The sequence below is a fragment of the Scyliorhinus canicula genome, chromosome 18, assembly GCF_902713615.1.
Source record: "Scyliorhinus canicula chromosome 18, sScyCan1.1, whole genome shotgun sequence".
Taxonomy (NCBI): Eukaryota; Metazoa; Chordata; class Chondrichthyes; order Carcharhiniformes; family Scyliorhinidae; genus Scyliorhinus; species Scyliorhinus canicula.
The window spans coordinates 93,383,381-93,398,929 of record NC_052163.1 but is presented as its reverse complement, the minus strand read 5'-3'; positions in this window follow the sequence as shown (position 1 = coordinate 93,398,929).

The window sequence follows — 15,549 nt, the reverse complement described above, 5'->3', positions numbered from 1 at the left end:
CGCATACCACCTGGATATTCATGGAGTATGACCCCCTCCCGTTTGTGAAGACCTCCCTGTCCCCTGCAGGTGGGCACATGGGGACGTGAACACAATCGATTGCCCCCTGCACCATCGGTATCCTGGCCACGTTGGCAAATCCACGAGCTCGTGAATCTTGACTTGCTCGGTCCTCAGGAAAGGTGACGTAGTGATCGCGATGGCACAGAGGGCGTCGGTCACATCCCGGATGCACCTGTCCACCGATGACTGGGAGATCCCGGAGAGGTCCCCGCTCGGAGACTGGAAGGAGCCAGCCGCATAGAAGTTAAGAGCGGCCGTCACCTTTACGGCAACCAGGATCGCGTGTCCTCTCCCCATTCCATGTGGGGCGAGGTGCGACAGGAGTTGGCAGATATGTGTCACCGTCCCCCTACTCAGCTGGAGTCTCCTCCTGCAGGTGATTTCCGTAATTGTTAGGGAAGCGATCCGGGCAAGGTACACCCTCGGCCTTGGTCGTCGCCTCTGGCGCCGTGGCTGCACCCTCACTCTCTCCTCCTCCCCCCCTCTCCCCCCCCCCCCCCCCCCCCCCACATGCTGCTCGCCGACTGGCAACTCCTCGGCCCTTCCCTCTGCTGCTGCAGCTGGCCCTGCATCCACTGCGGGTTGTGGCTGTGGATGCTGCTCCATCTCCAAATGCAGTGCAGCGGCCCCAACCACTGCGCAGAATATAGCCGTTCTGTTCGCAGACATTGTGCTAACCTACAGAAGGGTGGTGGGGAGCAGAGAAACGGGACATGTTAGACGGAGGTTAGTCGACACCTCGGCAGCCGCCTGCCACGGGATACCTGTGTGTCCCGGTGGCCTGGTCGCGCTGCTGACACGCGGGCAGCCTAACCCCTGGTCACTTTCTGCATCCAATGGGCAGTTAACTACGTCCTCTTCACCGGTGCGTCAGTGGCCTGTGGCCGTAAGCCACAGGGCAACCAGCGGCCGTGTCCTCGTGACCGGCACGCCATGGCATGGTGGCAGACATTTTGTAACCGGGTTGGACGAGTCACTCGCTCACTCTCTCCCTACCCCCCCACTCCCACTCCCCCAACTCAGTCTCCCACTCCCCCCTCAGTCTCCCACACTCCCCCCTCAGTCTCCTACTTCCCCCCTCAGTCTCCCACTCCCCCCTCCGTCTCCCCCATTCCCCCCTCAGTCTCCCACACTCCCCCCCTAAGTCTCCCCCACTCCCCCCTCCGTCTCCCACACTCACCCCTCCGTCTCCCACACTCCCCCCTCAGTCTCCCACACTCCCACCTCCGTCTCCCACACTCCCCTCCTCAGTCTCCCCCACTCCCCCCTCCGTCTCCCACACTCCCCCCTCCATCTCCCACACTCCCCCCTCAGTCTCCCACTCTCCCCTCAGTCTCCCACACTCCCCCCTCAGTCTCCCATTTCCCCCCTCAGTCTCCCACTCCCCCCCTCAGTCTCCCCCACTCCCCCCCTCCATCTCCCACACTCCCCCCTCAGTCTCCCCCACTCCCCCCCACTCAGGACCCCCCTCCCGTTCTTGGGGATGCCTTCCCCATTGTGGCCAGACTCCAGCAGTGCGCTGAGCTGTGCGCTGAGCGGTGCGCTCACCTCCTCGAAGCTCTCGTCAGCCAGTACGACTGGTTGACGAACATGAAAAGCAGGTGTGTTGGCCGGCGTGAAAACAATGCGTGATGACGTCGGGACTTCGGCCCATCCGGGCCGGAGAATAGCGGGTTGCCAAAAAGTCGGGCTTCTGGTCATGTCGGGGGGTCTGTCGAGGCCTTTGCCGGGAATGCCAACGTGTAGTTTGTGCGGGGTTCGGAGAATAGCGGGAGGGCGTCAGACCGGTGTCGCCGTGAAAATCGGCGCGGCCCGCTATTCTCCGTACCGGCGTGAGAGTGGAGAATCGCGCCCATGGGGTCCGAAGAGACCCAGACCGAGGACCTGAAGAGCAAGTGTGAGGAGGAGCTGGGAGGAGAAATAGAGGATGGTCTATGGGCTGACGTGTTGAGTAGAGTCAATGTGTCCGCAACATGTGCCAGGCTCAGCCTGATACAATTTAAGATCTTTCACCGGGCTCACATGACAGTGGCGCGGATGAGCAGATTTTTTGGGGTGGAAGACAGGAGTGCAAAATATGCGGGAGGACCAGCGAACCATATCCACATGTTCTGGGCATGTCCGAAGCTTAGGGGATTTTGGCAGGGGTTTGCAGATGTCACGTCCAGAGTGTTAAAAACAAGGGTGGCGCTGAGTCCAGAGGTGGCGATTTTTGGGATGTCGAGACCCAGGAATCCAGGAGGAGAAAGAGGCAGACGTTCTGGCCTTTGCTTCCCTGGTAGCCCGGAGACAGATACTATTAGCTTGGAGGGACTCAAATCCCCGAAGTTGGAGACCAGGCTATCGGACATGGCTAGCTTTCTCTGTTTGGAGAAAATCAAATTTGCCTCGAGAGGGTCACTGTTAGGGTTCACCAGAGGTGGCAACCGTCCGTCGACTTCTTCGCGGAAAATTAATCGTCAGCAGAAGGGGGTGGGGTTAGTTTAGCTTAGAGTGGGGGGTTAATAAAGGTGGGACCTGTAAGGCTTTTGCACTATGTTTATAGTTTCATGTACATTGTTTATTGTGTTGGTTTAATACCAAAAAAACCTCAATAAAATGTTTATTTAAAAAAAAATCCGTAACCGACCTGAGCAGAACAGAAATAACATTTAGTCTAATCCCCAATCTGCGTGCTGCCAACAAATATAAGTTCATCTCTGTTGCTATCAGCAGTCTTGGAGTCCAGAGGGACAAATTGAGCTTATTTCCCATGATGATCACATCTAAATAGATACAGCACATGGGAACAGCACAGGTCTTGCTGGGATCTCCCATTAGTTGAAGACCACAATTAATTTCCTACAGCATCGAATATGAAACTTGTGCGAGGAACTGTTCCCCTGTAAAGGGAGACGGTGCACAGAAGAACTAACAGAAAACAAATACAAGGGAAAATCCCACATCTTCTGAAAACTCCCCCTCTGACGACATTATTCTTAACTGGAAGTTAAAGGTTTTAAAAACTTTGAACCGTTGTGCAGGTGATAATTGCTTGGAGCTGGAAAGCCAACAGTATGTTGAGAATATCACAAAAGCTTCATCCGCAATTCAAAATATTATTACAGATGTGACAAAGGCAAAAGAACCCTTTAGCTTTTATTCAGCAAATGTTGAAAATTAGTCTGCTGTGTTGGTTCACCCAGTTGACCCAGATGCTTTGCGGCACTCTGGAATGCACGGTTCTTAACACTGTGCTTACTGCAATAAATTTATTTTGCAACTGTATGGTTTAAAAAGTGCTGATGTTTCTTTTTTCCCGACCAGCAGCTCAGCATGTGATTCCTCATCAATGCATGGAAATGTTGCCAAATCAATCGTTGAGGGCAATTATTTAGAACACTTGTGGCTTGTGAAGTCTTAGTTTTGTGTTGTTGAAGGCACAACACAGAATAAAGAAATGAGGGAAATGGTGGGTTGCTGAGTGGTGCCACCTGATGTCACTGTGAACAGTGAGAGACTGGGAAGGACCCAAGCATCACGTGATCTCCCGTCTCCGGTATTTGGCGATCACATTTGATTTATAGCTGTAGACAAAAGAATTTGGTGCCTAAGAATCACCGAATGGTTAAAGCGCAGAAGGAGGCCATTCGGCCCAGCATGTCGGGACCATCTCCCTACACGAGCAAATCAGTTAATTCACTTTCCTGCCCTTTTCCTGTTACCCTGCAAACATTTTCCCTTCAGATAACTGTGCAGTCCCTTTTTGAAAGTCAATGGCATTGGCACAATGGCATTGGCCTCCACCACACTTTCACACAATGCCTTCCAGATCCTAACCACTCTCTATGTAAAACGATTTTTCCTCAAGTCACCGCTGCTTCTTCTGCCAACCACTTAAATCAGTGTCCTCTCAGTTTTGACCATTCAGCCAATGGGAACGGTCATTGTCCACCTCCTCTGTCGAGACCCCTCACGATTTTGAACATCTCTATCAAAATCTCATCTCAACTTTCTCTTCTTAAAGGAGAATGCCCCAGCTTGTCCGATCCACCCAAAGTTTCTCATCCCTGCAACCGTTCTTGTGAATCATTTCTCCGCCCTCTCTAATGCCTTCACAAGCTTTCTAAAGTGTGGTGCTGAGAACATACGCTGTTATCTTGACATGTCCTCTGAATTAAAACATTGCGTGAAAAGTTTCACTTCAATTATGATGAGGAATTTACCTCCTGTACTTACTTGGATTTTATTTCTACCACAACCGTATTTCCATTGGAAAGGAAACTGGATAATTCCTTGACAAAAAGGTACATTAAGGGGTACAGAAAACAAGGTGGAATTGGAATAGCTGCTTCATGTGGAGAAGAACACGGGTACAGATCTGACTGTTTGAATGGGCTGGCTTATCTTGTCCTTAATGTAGCCTTTGAGGCAGGGTTGGAGAACTAACATGTTGAGGGTGAGGTTTCTGCTCCTGATCGTTATCCAATAACCCCCCCCACACACACACATACCCCGGCCCACCTTTCCCACTGGAAAACACCTAGATGCCTACATGACGACTGATCTTTTAGACAATGCGTTGGAAAGTAGCTAATACAGATCAAATACTATCTCAAAATAAGCAAACACATAAGACCATAAGACCATAAGACATAGGAGCGGAAGCAAGGCCATTCGGCCCATCGAGTCCACTCCACCATTCAATCATGGTTGATTTCAACTCCATTTACCCGCTCTCTCCCCATAGCCCTTAATTCCTCGAGAAATCAAGAATTTATCAATTTCTGTCTTAAAGACACTCAACGTCCCGGCCTCCACCGCCCTCTGTGGCAATGAATTCCACAGACCTACCACTCTCTGGCTGAAGAAATTTCTCCTCATCTCTGTTCTAAAGTGACTCCCTTTTATTCTAAGGCTGTGCCCCCGTGTCCTAGTCTCCCCTGCTAATGGAAACAACTTCCCTACGTCCATCCTATCCAAGCCATTCATTATCTTGTAAGTTTCTATTAGACCTCCCCTCAACCTCCTAAACTCCAATGAATATAATCCCACGATCCTCAGACGTTCATCGTATGTTAGGCCTACCATTCCTGGGATCATCCGTGTGAATCTCTGCTGGACCCGCTCCAGTGCCAGTATGTCCTTCCTGAGGTGTGGGGCCCAAAATTGCTCACAGTATTCTAAATGGGGCCTAACTAGTGCTTTATAAAGCCTCAGAAGTACATCCCTGCTTTTATATTCCAAGCCTCTTGAGATAAGTGACAACATTACATTTGCTTTCTTAATTACGGACTCAACCTGCAAGTTTACCTTTAGAGAATCCTGGACTAGGACTCCCAAGTCTCTTTGCACTTTAGCATTATGAATTTTGTCACCGTTTAGAAAATAGTCCATGCCTCTATTCTTTTTTCCAAAGTGCAAGACCTCGCACTTGCCCACGTTGAATTTCATCAGCCACTTCTTGGACCATTCTCCTAAACTGTCTAAATCTTTTTGCAGCCTCCCCACCTCCTCAATACTACCTGCCCCTCCACCTATCTTTGTATCATCGGCAAACGTGGCCAGAATGCCCCCAGTCCCGTCATCTAGATCGTTAATATATAAAGAGAACAGCTGTGGCCCCAACACTGAACCCTGTGGGACACCACTTGTCACCGGTTGCCATTCCGAAAAAGAACCTTTTATCCCAACTCTCTGCCTTCTGTCTGACAGCTAATCGTCAATCCATGTTAGTACCTTGCCTCGAATACCATGGGCCCTTATTTTACTCAGCAGTCTCCCGTGAGGCACCTTGTCAAAGGCCTTTTGGAAGTCAAGATAGATAACATCCATTGGCTCTCCTTGGTCTAACCTATTTGTTAACTCTTCAAAGAACTCTAACAGGTTTGTCAGGCACGACCTCCCCTTACTAAATCCATGCTGACTTGTCCTAATCCGACCCTGCACTTCCAAGAATTTAGAAATCTCATCCTTAACGATGGATTCTAGAATTTTGCCAACAACCGAGGTTAGGCTAATTGGCCTATAATTTTCCATCTTTTTTCTTGTTCCCTTCTTGAACAGGGGGGTTACAACAGCGATTTTCCAATCCTCTGGGACTTTCCCTGATTCCAGTGACTTTTGAAAGATCATAACTAACGCCTCCACTATTTCTTCAGCTATCTCCTTTAGAACTCTAGGATGTAGCCCATCTGGGCCCGGAGATTTATCAATTTTCAGACCTTTTAGTTTCTCTAGCACCTTCTCCTTTGTGATGGCAACCATATTCAACTCTGCCCCCTGACTTTCCTGAATTGTTGGGATATTACTCATGTCTTCTACTGTGAAGACTGACACAAAGTACATATCAGGACAGAACAAGAGAAAATGAGGGAGAGACAAGTACATGATTGTGGATCACTTGGTACATCACTGTGATTGTGAATCACTTGGTGAATCACCAAAGTTGTGCATCACATGGAGTATCAATGTGATTGTGGATCACTTGGTGAATCACTGATTTTGGATCACTTGGTGTATCAGTGTGTTTGTGGATAATTTAGTGCATCACTCTGATTGTGAATCTCTTGGCGAATCAATGTGATTGTGGATCTCTTGGTGCATCTCTGTGATTGTGGATGTCTTGGTGAATCAATATGATTGTGGATCTCTTGGTACATCTTTGTAATTGTGGATCTCTTGGCGAATCAATATGATTGTGGATCTCGGAACATCTTGGCGATTCAATGTGATAGTGGGTCATTTGATGAATCACTGTGATTATGTATCACTTAGTAAATCAATGTAACTTTGGATCTCTTGGCACATCACCATAGTTGTGGATCACTAGGTGTATCATTGTGATTGTGAATCACTTCGTGAATCACTGTGACTGTGGATCACTTGGCGAATCACTATGACTGGATCACTTGGCGAATCCCTGTGATTGTGGATCACCTGGCGAATCACTGTGACTGTGGATCACTTGGTGAATCACTGTGACTGGATCACTTAGGGGCTGTTTAGCACACTGTGCTAAATCGCTGGCTTTGAAAGCAGACCAAGGCAGGCCAGCAGCACGATTCAATTCCCATAACAGCCTCCCCGAACAGGTGCCAGAATGTGGCGACTAGGGGCTTTTCACAGTAACTTCATTGAAGCCTACTCGTGACAATAAGCGATTTTCATTTCATTTTTCATTTCACTTATGGATCACTGTGACTGATTTCATAGATAGATTTAGGAAATTAGTACCATTAGCTCTATGGATTTTGTATGAAATACTAATTTCTTTCAACAAAGTATTATTTAGAGAATGCACCACTTGTATGTGGAATTTTCCATTGGATTCACTTCTTTTCCAAATGTCGGTGCTGGAGACGAGAGTAGAACATCGTTTTTTTAAAGTTCATATTTAATTTTCCTTCACTGAATGATTTTTTTAATGTATATTTCAAAATATATTTCTCCTTTTCCTGTTCAGTCCTCCACTTATTCTTTTCTTCTTAAGATGCTGGTTATTGCTGGCTCATAATCGCATGGGGCATTTTCTATGCAATGCACATTTTTCATGCGTGAGTGTGGACGGTCCCGGTTGGGCTGCTTGCTCCACATTGCGGGCTCGACAGCTGGGCCCAATCCTCACATGGTTATTGAGTGGCAGCGTTAGGATTAGTTCTAGCTGGAAGGCCCAGATTGCACTCCTGGACTGTTGTAAATCTTGTTCGGCACAGGGATGAAACAGCGATGGGAGACACACAGAACTGAGAGGGTGGGTACAGGATTGGTTTCAATTCATTCCAAGTTGAGGTTGGAGTGGTTGGGGGATGGGTCTTTCGGCACAGGTCTCTTAACTTGTGATTTGTCTAGTTCCGTTTCCAATCTACGCATCGGCTACAATTGTATTAGAAATATTGTTCCTGGGCAGTTTTATGATCACCTTCTGGATTAGAGTGCACTTGGACTTCACTTCACAGCTGTTCAATTGAGTTTGATCCTGGAGTTCACTGAGCAAAGAACTGTGGGTATAATTCACCTCACCATTTGGCAGCCATACCTTCAGCTACCTAGGCCTCAGTCTCTGGAATACAATCTCTGAATCTCTCTCTTTCTTTCTCTCTCTATCCTCTCTATGTTACTGTTCAAAACCAAGAGCCACAGTGGCACAATGGTTAGCACTGCTGTATCACAGTGCTAGGGACCCGGGTTCAATTCCAGCCTTGGGTGACTGTAGAATTTACACATTCTCTCCGGGTCTGCGTGGGTTTTCTCCGGGTGCTCCAGCTTCCATTCACAGTCCAAAGATGTGCAATTTAGGTGGATTGGCCATGCTAAATTGAACCTTAGTGTCCAAAGATGTTCAGGTTAGGTGGGGCTAGGGGAGAGGGTGGGAGAGTGGGCCTAGGTGTGGTGCTTTTTTATGGACCAAATGACCTTCTTCTGCACTGCGGGGTTCCTATAGATTCAGCACCTTGCAAATTATGCCACAAACTAATTATGTAAAACATGCTGCGAATGCCTCTTTTATCAATCATTCGGACCCCTGCTCTATTATCTCCTGATTTGGCTCAAAAGCTACATTTCTGTTCATAATGACCTATACAACATTAAAGGTACTATATAAATGCAAGTTAATGTTGTTATTAGTCGTACTGTGTGCTGTGAAATTCCTGAGCACAAAACAACGTATTATTTGAGACTGCTTCCCTTAATGTTGTGAAAAAAAATAAGGCAAAAGAATGCCCCTGTAGGAAGCCTCATTTGATTTTCTACTTCTACTTCTGAATTTCTACTCCTAGTCCTCTGGGGTAATATACATTTTAAAAAATTCATTTACCGGATGTGAGCGTCGCTGGTTAGGCCAGCAGTTATTGCCCATCCACAGTTGTCCTTCAGAAGGTGGTAGTGAGTTGGCTTCTTGAACCGCTGCAGCCCTTGAGATGTAGACCTGTACACCCACAGTTCTGTTCGGAATGGGATTCCAGGATGTTGCCCCAGTGACAGTGAAGGAACGGCGATAGATTTCCAAGTCAGGGTTGAGTGACTTGGAGGAGAACCTCCAGGTGGTGGGGTTCCCAGGTATCTGCTGCTCTTTTCCCTCTAAATGGTAGTAGTCGTGGGCTTGGAAGGTGGTTTCTAAGGAACATTGGTGAGTTCCTGCAGTGCATCTTGTAGATGGTACACACGGCTTCTACTGTTCATAAGTGGTGCAGGGTTTGAATGTTTGTGGAAGGAGGAGCAATCAAGCGGACTGATTCTCCTGGATGATGTCGAGCTTCTTGAGTGTTGTTGGAGCAGCACTCATCCAGGCAAGTAGAAGGTATTCCATTATAAGCCTGACTTGTGCCTTGTAGATGGTGGACAGGCTTTTCTGGGGGGGGGGGTCAGGAGGTGGGTTACTCACCGTAGGGTTCCTAGCCTTTGACCTGCCCTGGTAGCCACAGTACTAATTTGGCTAGTCCAGTTCAGTTTCTGATCAATGGTACCCCCAGGATGTTGATTGTCGGGGATTCAACTATGGTAATGCCATTGAATGTCAAGGGGTGATGGTTAGATCCTCTCTTGTAGGAGATGGCCATTTCCTGGTACTTGTGTGGAGCAAATGTAACTTGCCACTTGTCAACCCAAGCTGGATATTGTCCAGGTCTTGCCACATTTGGACATTGACTTCTTCATTATCTGAGGAGTCATGAATAGTGCTGAACATTGTGCAGACATCTGCAAACATTCCGACCTGTGACATTGTGATGGAAGGGAGGTCATTGATGAAGCAGCTGAAGATGGTTGGGCATAGGACACTACCCTGAGGAATTCCTGAAATGATGTCCAGGATGAGATGACTGACCTCCAACCACCACAACTATCTTCCTTTGTGCTGGGTATGACTCTAACAAGCAGAGAGTTTTCCTCCCGATTCCCATTGACTTCAGTTTAGCTAGGGCTCCTTGATGCCATACTCAGTCAAATGCTGCCATGATGTCAAGGGCAATCACTCTCACCTCACCTCTGGCATTCAACTCGTTTGTCCATGTATGAACCAAGGCTGTAATGAGGTCAGGTGCTGAGTGACCCTGGCGGAACCCAAACTGAGCGTCCGTGAGCAAGTTATTGCTGAGTAAGCGCCGATTGATAGAACTGTTGATGACTCCTTCCATAATTTGTTGATGATGGAGTGAGGACAGATAGGGAAGTAATTGGCTGGGTTGGATTTGTCCTGTGTCTTGGACCTGGACACACCTGGGCTATTTTCCACGTTGCCGGGTAGATGCCAGTATTGTAGCTTTAATGGAACAGCTGGGCTAGGTTTGCAACAAGTTCTGGAATGCAGGTCTTCAGTACTACTGCTGGGATATTGTCAGGGCCCATAGCCTTTGCAGTATCCAGTGCCTTCAGTCATTTCTTTATAGCATTTGGAGTGAATCGTATTGGCTGAAGACTGACATCTGCGATGCTGGGGACCTCCGGAGGAGACCATGATTGATCATCCACTCGGCACTTCTGGCTGAAGATTGTTGCCAATGCCTCAGCCTCGTCTTTCCCACATATGTGTTGGCTCCTCCATCATTGAAGATGGGGATATTTGTGGAGCCTCCTCCTCCTCCAGTGGGTTGTTTAATTGTTCATCACCATTCACGGCTGGATGTGTAAGAAGAGACAAAAGAATGCCTTACACTTTGGGTACAGATTGTGTTATTAATGAGAGCAGCTAGGTCTGTCTGAAAAGTCAGTTGTTCCTTGAATTCTCATCTGAACAGAGGTGTTACAGTTTGACAAAGAGTCATCCAGACTCAAAACGTTAGCTCCCTTCACTCTCCACAGATGCTGTCAGACCTGCTGAGATTGCCTGGTATTTTCTGTTTTTGTTTCATATTCCACATCTGCAGCAATTTGCTTTTATCTTTTATGTTTCAGTTTGGGCCTGATAGGTTCTTTCTCCAAAGTTTCTGTACAGAGAAAAGCAAGTACAAACCTGATTGTTAACTTTATTCACAAGTGATATTTTAAATATATTGGTTTGCTTAATTGGAATACAGTGGCAGCTTGAGGAAGTAAGTTTGGATTTTTCTCTTCTCTTTGAGAACTGTTGTAACTGTTAACTGTCAAGCTATTTCTTTGTTGCTTATGTGGTTAATTCTGTGTTTAAGTTAAAGTTTGTTTAACATACAAGATACCCATTGGTCAGTGGTACAGTAACATTTATTTTGAAGTTTTACAAATTCCAAATATTTGGGTTCTCATCCGGTATCCTAGCTCTAGGATCAACACATAATGAGATTGGCGCTGTGATTCTCACTTGCCTTCCACAATTCTTCGCCAGTGTTGTGAGGAGTTGATTGGATATCAACCGTTCCTGTAAAATAGATGCAGTTATAAGGAACTCAGTCATCTTATTCTGAATTCTCTCACCTTTGATGCATAAGGACCATTGTTACAAATCATTACAAACCATTAATTCTTTGACCTTTATTGGACATGCCACTGTCATTACAAGTTAAACCGTTCCCTTTGGCTTCTCAGCTTAAAAATTTAGTAGCTATAAGGCACAGTGCTCAATTTTGAAAATTTATACCGAAACCAATTTCTGCACCAAGGATAGAAAATCTGCACACTCCTCGCCTTGCCTGAATAATGACAGATGTGAGAAGATAAAGATCTTTTTGTCTCTGAGAGCTTTCACTGGCCTCAGATCATTGATTTTCTTTCTCTTCATGTTATAATCTGGGGAATTGTTTGGATCCAATTGCACAGGAGATGAAATCAAGCATACCCATGGAAAGATTAACACCAAAGAATGTTGGGTCACGGACCTAGTCACCCGCGGAGGGGTCTGCCATGAGAGAAAGCTAGTGAAATGAACTGAGCATCTTGTCAAGTGACTCAAAGGTAGGGGCAATTATTACATGAGCAACCACAGAGATTTTGTCAAGTGACTTCACATTTACTGAGCAGATGGTGGGAGAAATCATTGATCGGAAATAAAGTCACTTAATTTATTCTGTAGTCTCCCAACAAATTAAATTCCGTCAAAGAGGGATATTGGCAGGTTTATTTTAAATGCATTAATTTGAATGAACACCAGCCAGGCTGACTGGGGACAGACAAATGTATTTGATTCACTTTCTGCACTGATGATTGAAAAGTTGACTACGACACTAGCAATCCTGTCCAATGGGGACTTCTCTTAGCTTCACATCACACTTGCTGTTAACTTTAACGAAGGAGAAAGATGTAGGAGATGCTTTCAATTGGAGCCTTTCAATTATTGAGGAAATTAGATGAAGGATCGAGGTGAATCGAGGAGAAGCATTGCAGATTTGTATTGCATGTTTCACATCCTGAGGGAATCTCAAATTCCTTTAAAACTCATGGACAGCTTCTGAAGTGCAATCAGTGATGCTAAGTAGACAAATATGCTTGATGGAGATGATTTGAAGGAGGAATGTTGGGTCGGACATCTTGAGAACTCACTGCTCTTCTTTAAGTAGAACCATAGAATTCCTACAGGAGACCATTCGGCCTATCGAGTCTGCATCAAATCTCTGAAAGAGCACTCAATCCATACCCACTCCCCTGCCCTATCACTGCGACCCATAATCCCCTTCATCTGCTCATCTCTGTGACACTAAGGGATAATTTAGCATAGCCAATCGACTTATCCTGCACATCTTTAGACTGTGGGAGGAAACCGGAGTACGTGGAGGAAACCACTCAGACACGAAGGGAAAGTACAAACTCTACCTAGACAGTCACCCAAGGCCGGAATTGAACCTGAGTCCCTGGAACTGTGAGGCAGCAGTGCTAACCACTGTGCCACCATGCCGCTCCAGTACTTCTGTGCAATCTTCTGCATTGACCTGAAAGTGAAGGTCAGGGCCTCGGTTTAACAGTTCACCAGAAAGACAGATAATGCAGAATAGATAGGTCAGAATCCAGCTGAGGTCTATAAACATTGAGGAGATGTGTTTCTACATTTGCTTACAGATCTGTTTGCAGCATACTGGGAGAAAAGGACAATGCTAAGGACATTCGAAGTGCAGTGACTATCTCCCTTTACAAAAACAAGAGAGAGAAGCCTGACTGCTTGAATGACAGAGGCTTCACCTTACTCTTTATTGCAGGTAAAAGCTTGGCCAGAGTACCTCTAAATAGACCTGTTCTGACAATGGCTGAAGGAAGCCTTTCTGAAGTGTGCACCCAGACCCAATAGGGGAACTATAGGCATGATCTTTGCGCTGGGACAGATCTAGGAGAAGTGTACAGAACATTAAAACAGGAAGCTGAACACTTCTTTCGTAGTGTTAAGTATAGTCAGCCAGGATAGATTTTGAAAAATACTATCCCAATTGACATACCCTGCAAGGTTCTTCATCATTATTTATGAACTTCACAAAGAACATAAGGTCAGGTTAAATAAACTGGAGCCCTCACATCTCCCCAGTCTCCATTGGGGTTATACAACGGTGTATTCGGGCCCATTTCCTTTTCCCTATTTTCTTCAATATGATTCCTCATGAGGCAAAGGCTTTTGATGGGTGAATATCTTTTGCTTTTTCTTAGAAAATTCCTCAGAGACAAGGATGACTTTCTTCCACACTAAACTGTGCTCAGGTGTCTTAAGGAGTCCAATGAGTGACCTGCAGTCTCTGTCACTGATGGGGCAGATGGTGGTTGGAGGAGCAGGTGGGTGGGGTGTCCTGGTTGCACTACCTTTGCTGTTGAAGGAAGCAGAGGGATTTACATCTGCGTCACCAACGATCATGCTGATTAACACAGTGACAAGCTTTCCCATGATCTTCACTTGTGAAGAACCTGCCTTCATCAGAAAACCAGATCCTCCGACAATATAGCATTCCCACATTACTGAACTGCACAACTGGATTATACACTTCAGCTATGGAATGGTGCCTGAGCTGTCCTAAAGTGAAGAAAATAAGATTGTTGCTGAAAATAAGAAACATGCTGTCGAAGCTCTTCATCTTGCACTCATCAGGACATTTCACAAGAATACCAATTGTAAAGAGAACAACATTGTCTACTGCATGGGAAGAGAATGCTATTTGGGTGACAAGTAGACTCTAAATTTTAAAAGCCTATTGAACAGAGATGGAAAAGAGAACTGGAGGAGGTACAGGAACAGTCGAATAGAGTGAAAAGAATGAAAAGACAGAATAGGCAGGTGGAAAGGGAGAGAAAAATGGAGACAAAGGGAGAGATACACATGCATGCATGCATAAAGCAGGCACGCAGAGACATGACTAAATTTTAATTCCAGACATGAAATGAGCAGGCAGCAATCCAGGCCACACACCTGCACTATTCCCGTAACCCCGCACATTGATCTTGGCCAATCCACCTAACCTGCACATCTTTGGACTGTGGGAGGAAACCCAAGCAGACATGGGGAGAACGTGCAAACTCCACACAGTCATCCAAGGCTGGAATCAAACCCAGGTTCCTGGCGCTGTGAGGCGGCAGTGCCTAACCACTGTGCCACCGTGCTGCCCTACATTTGTCTACAGTCATGAGGCTCCCATGATTCAGGTAGGTGAAGGGGTCATCAAGCCATTCAGCCCAGTAAATATGACAATGGATTGGGAATGGGGCAGGATCAATTTTAACTCCATCATCGTCCCAATTCCACAAGAGAAGCTGAGTTAAAATTGGCTCCACAGAGAGAAAGCGTGTTTAGAGGGAGAGAGCCAGACAGATAAATGGAGCGCAAAGTGTCTGAGAATGGGTTCAGGGTCAATTGATGATCCAGCTGCACTTTCTGCGTATCAAAATTACTGGCACTAGCGTAGACGATTGGAAATACATTGTCACTTATAAAATGGAAACATGTCTTTCCCTTGGCAATGTTATTTCCCACTCTACCCTGTCCAAAACTTAGGATATCTGCTGTTACCTATTCAATAATTTCACTTGTGAAAACACAAACACTCTGGGGATACTCAGCATGTCAGGAAACACCTGAGGAGAGAGATAAGAGTAGCCGGGATCTTCCAATCCTGTCCACCACGGGGCTGAAATTCCTGTCCAAAGTCAATGGATCTTTGGCTGGAAAATCCCACCCATTGTTTCACGTCAATGACCATTTATCAGAACTGGGAAAAGTTGGAAGTAACTCAATCGATTTTTGAGCACGGGTGGGTGACTAGGGCAAAAGGATGGTTTACGACCGCAAGGTCTATGACAAGGTGTATGACAGGAGAGAATGAATGATGACAAAGATAGTCTTCCAGTCGGAAGGGGAATGGCAATGGTGACAAAGAAACGAAAGATGGACCTGAGGCAGTTGAGCTGCTGGCTGAAAATGAAAGTGAGAGAAAAACCAAGACACGAAAAAAAGACAGGAAACAAAATAAGGGGACAAAGTTCATGGTCTAAAATTGTTGAACTGAATGTTGAAGTTGGAAGGCTAATTTCGCTAATAATGTTGGAAGGTTCTTATGTAGATGAACATAATAGATTGCTAGGATCTGGATCACAAGAGAGATTCATTTTGGAGTTGTCATTTCAAAGGAA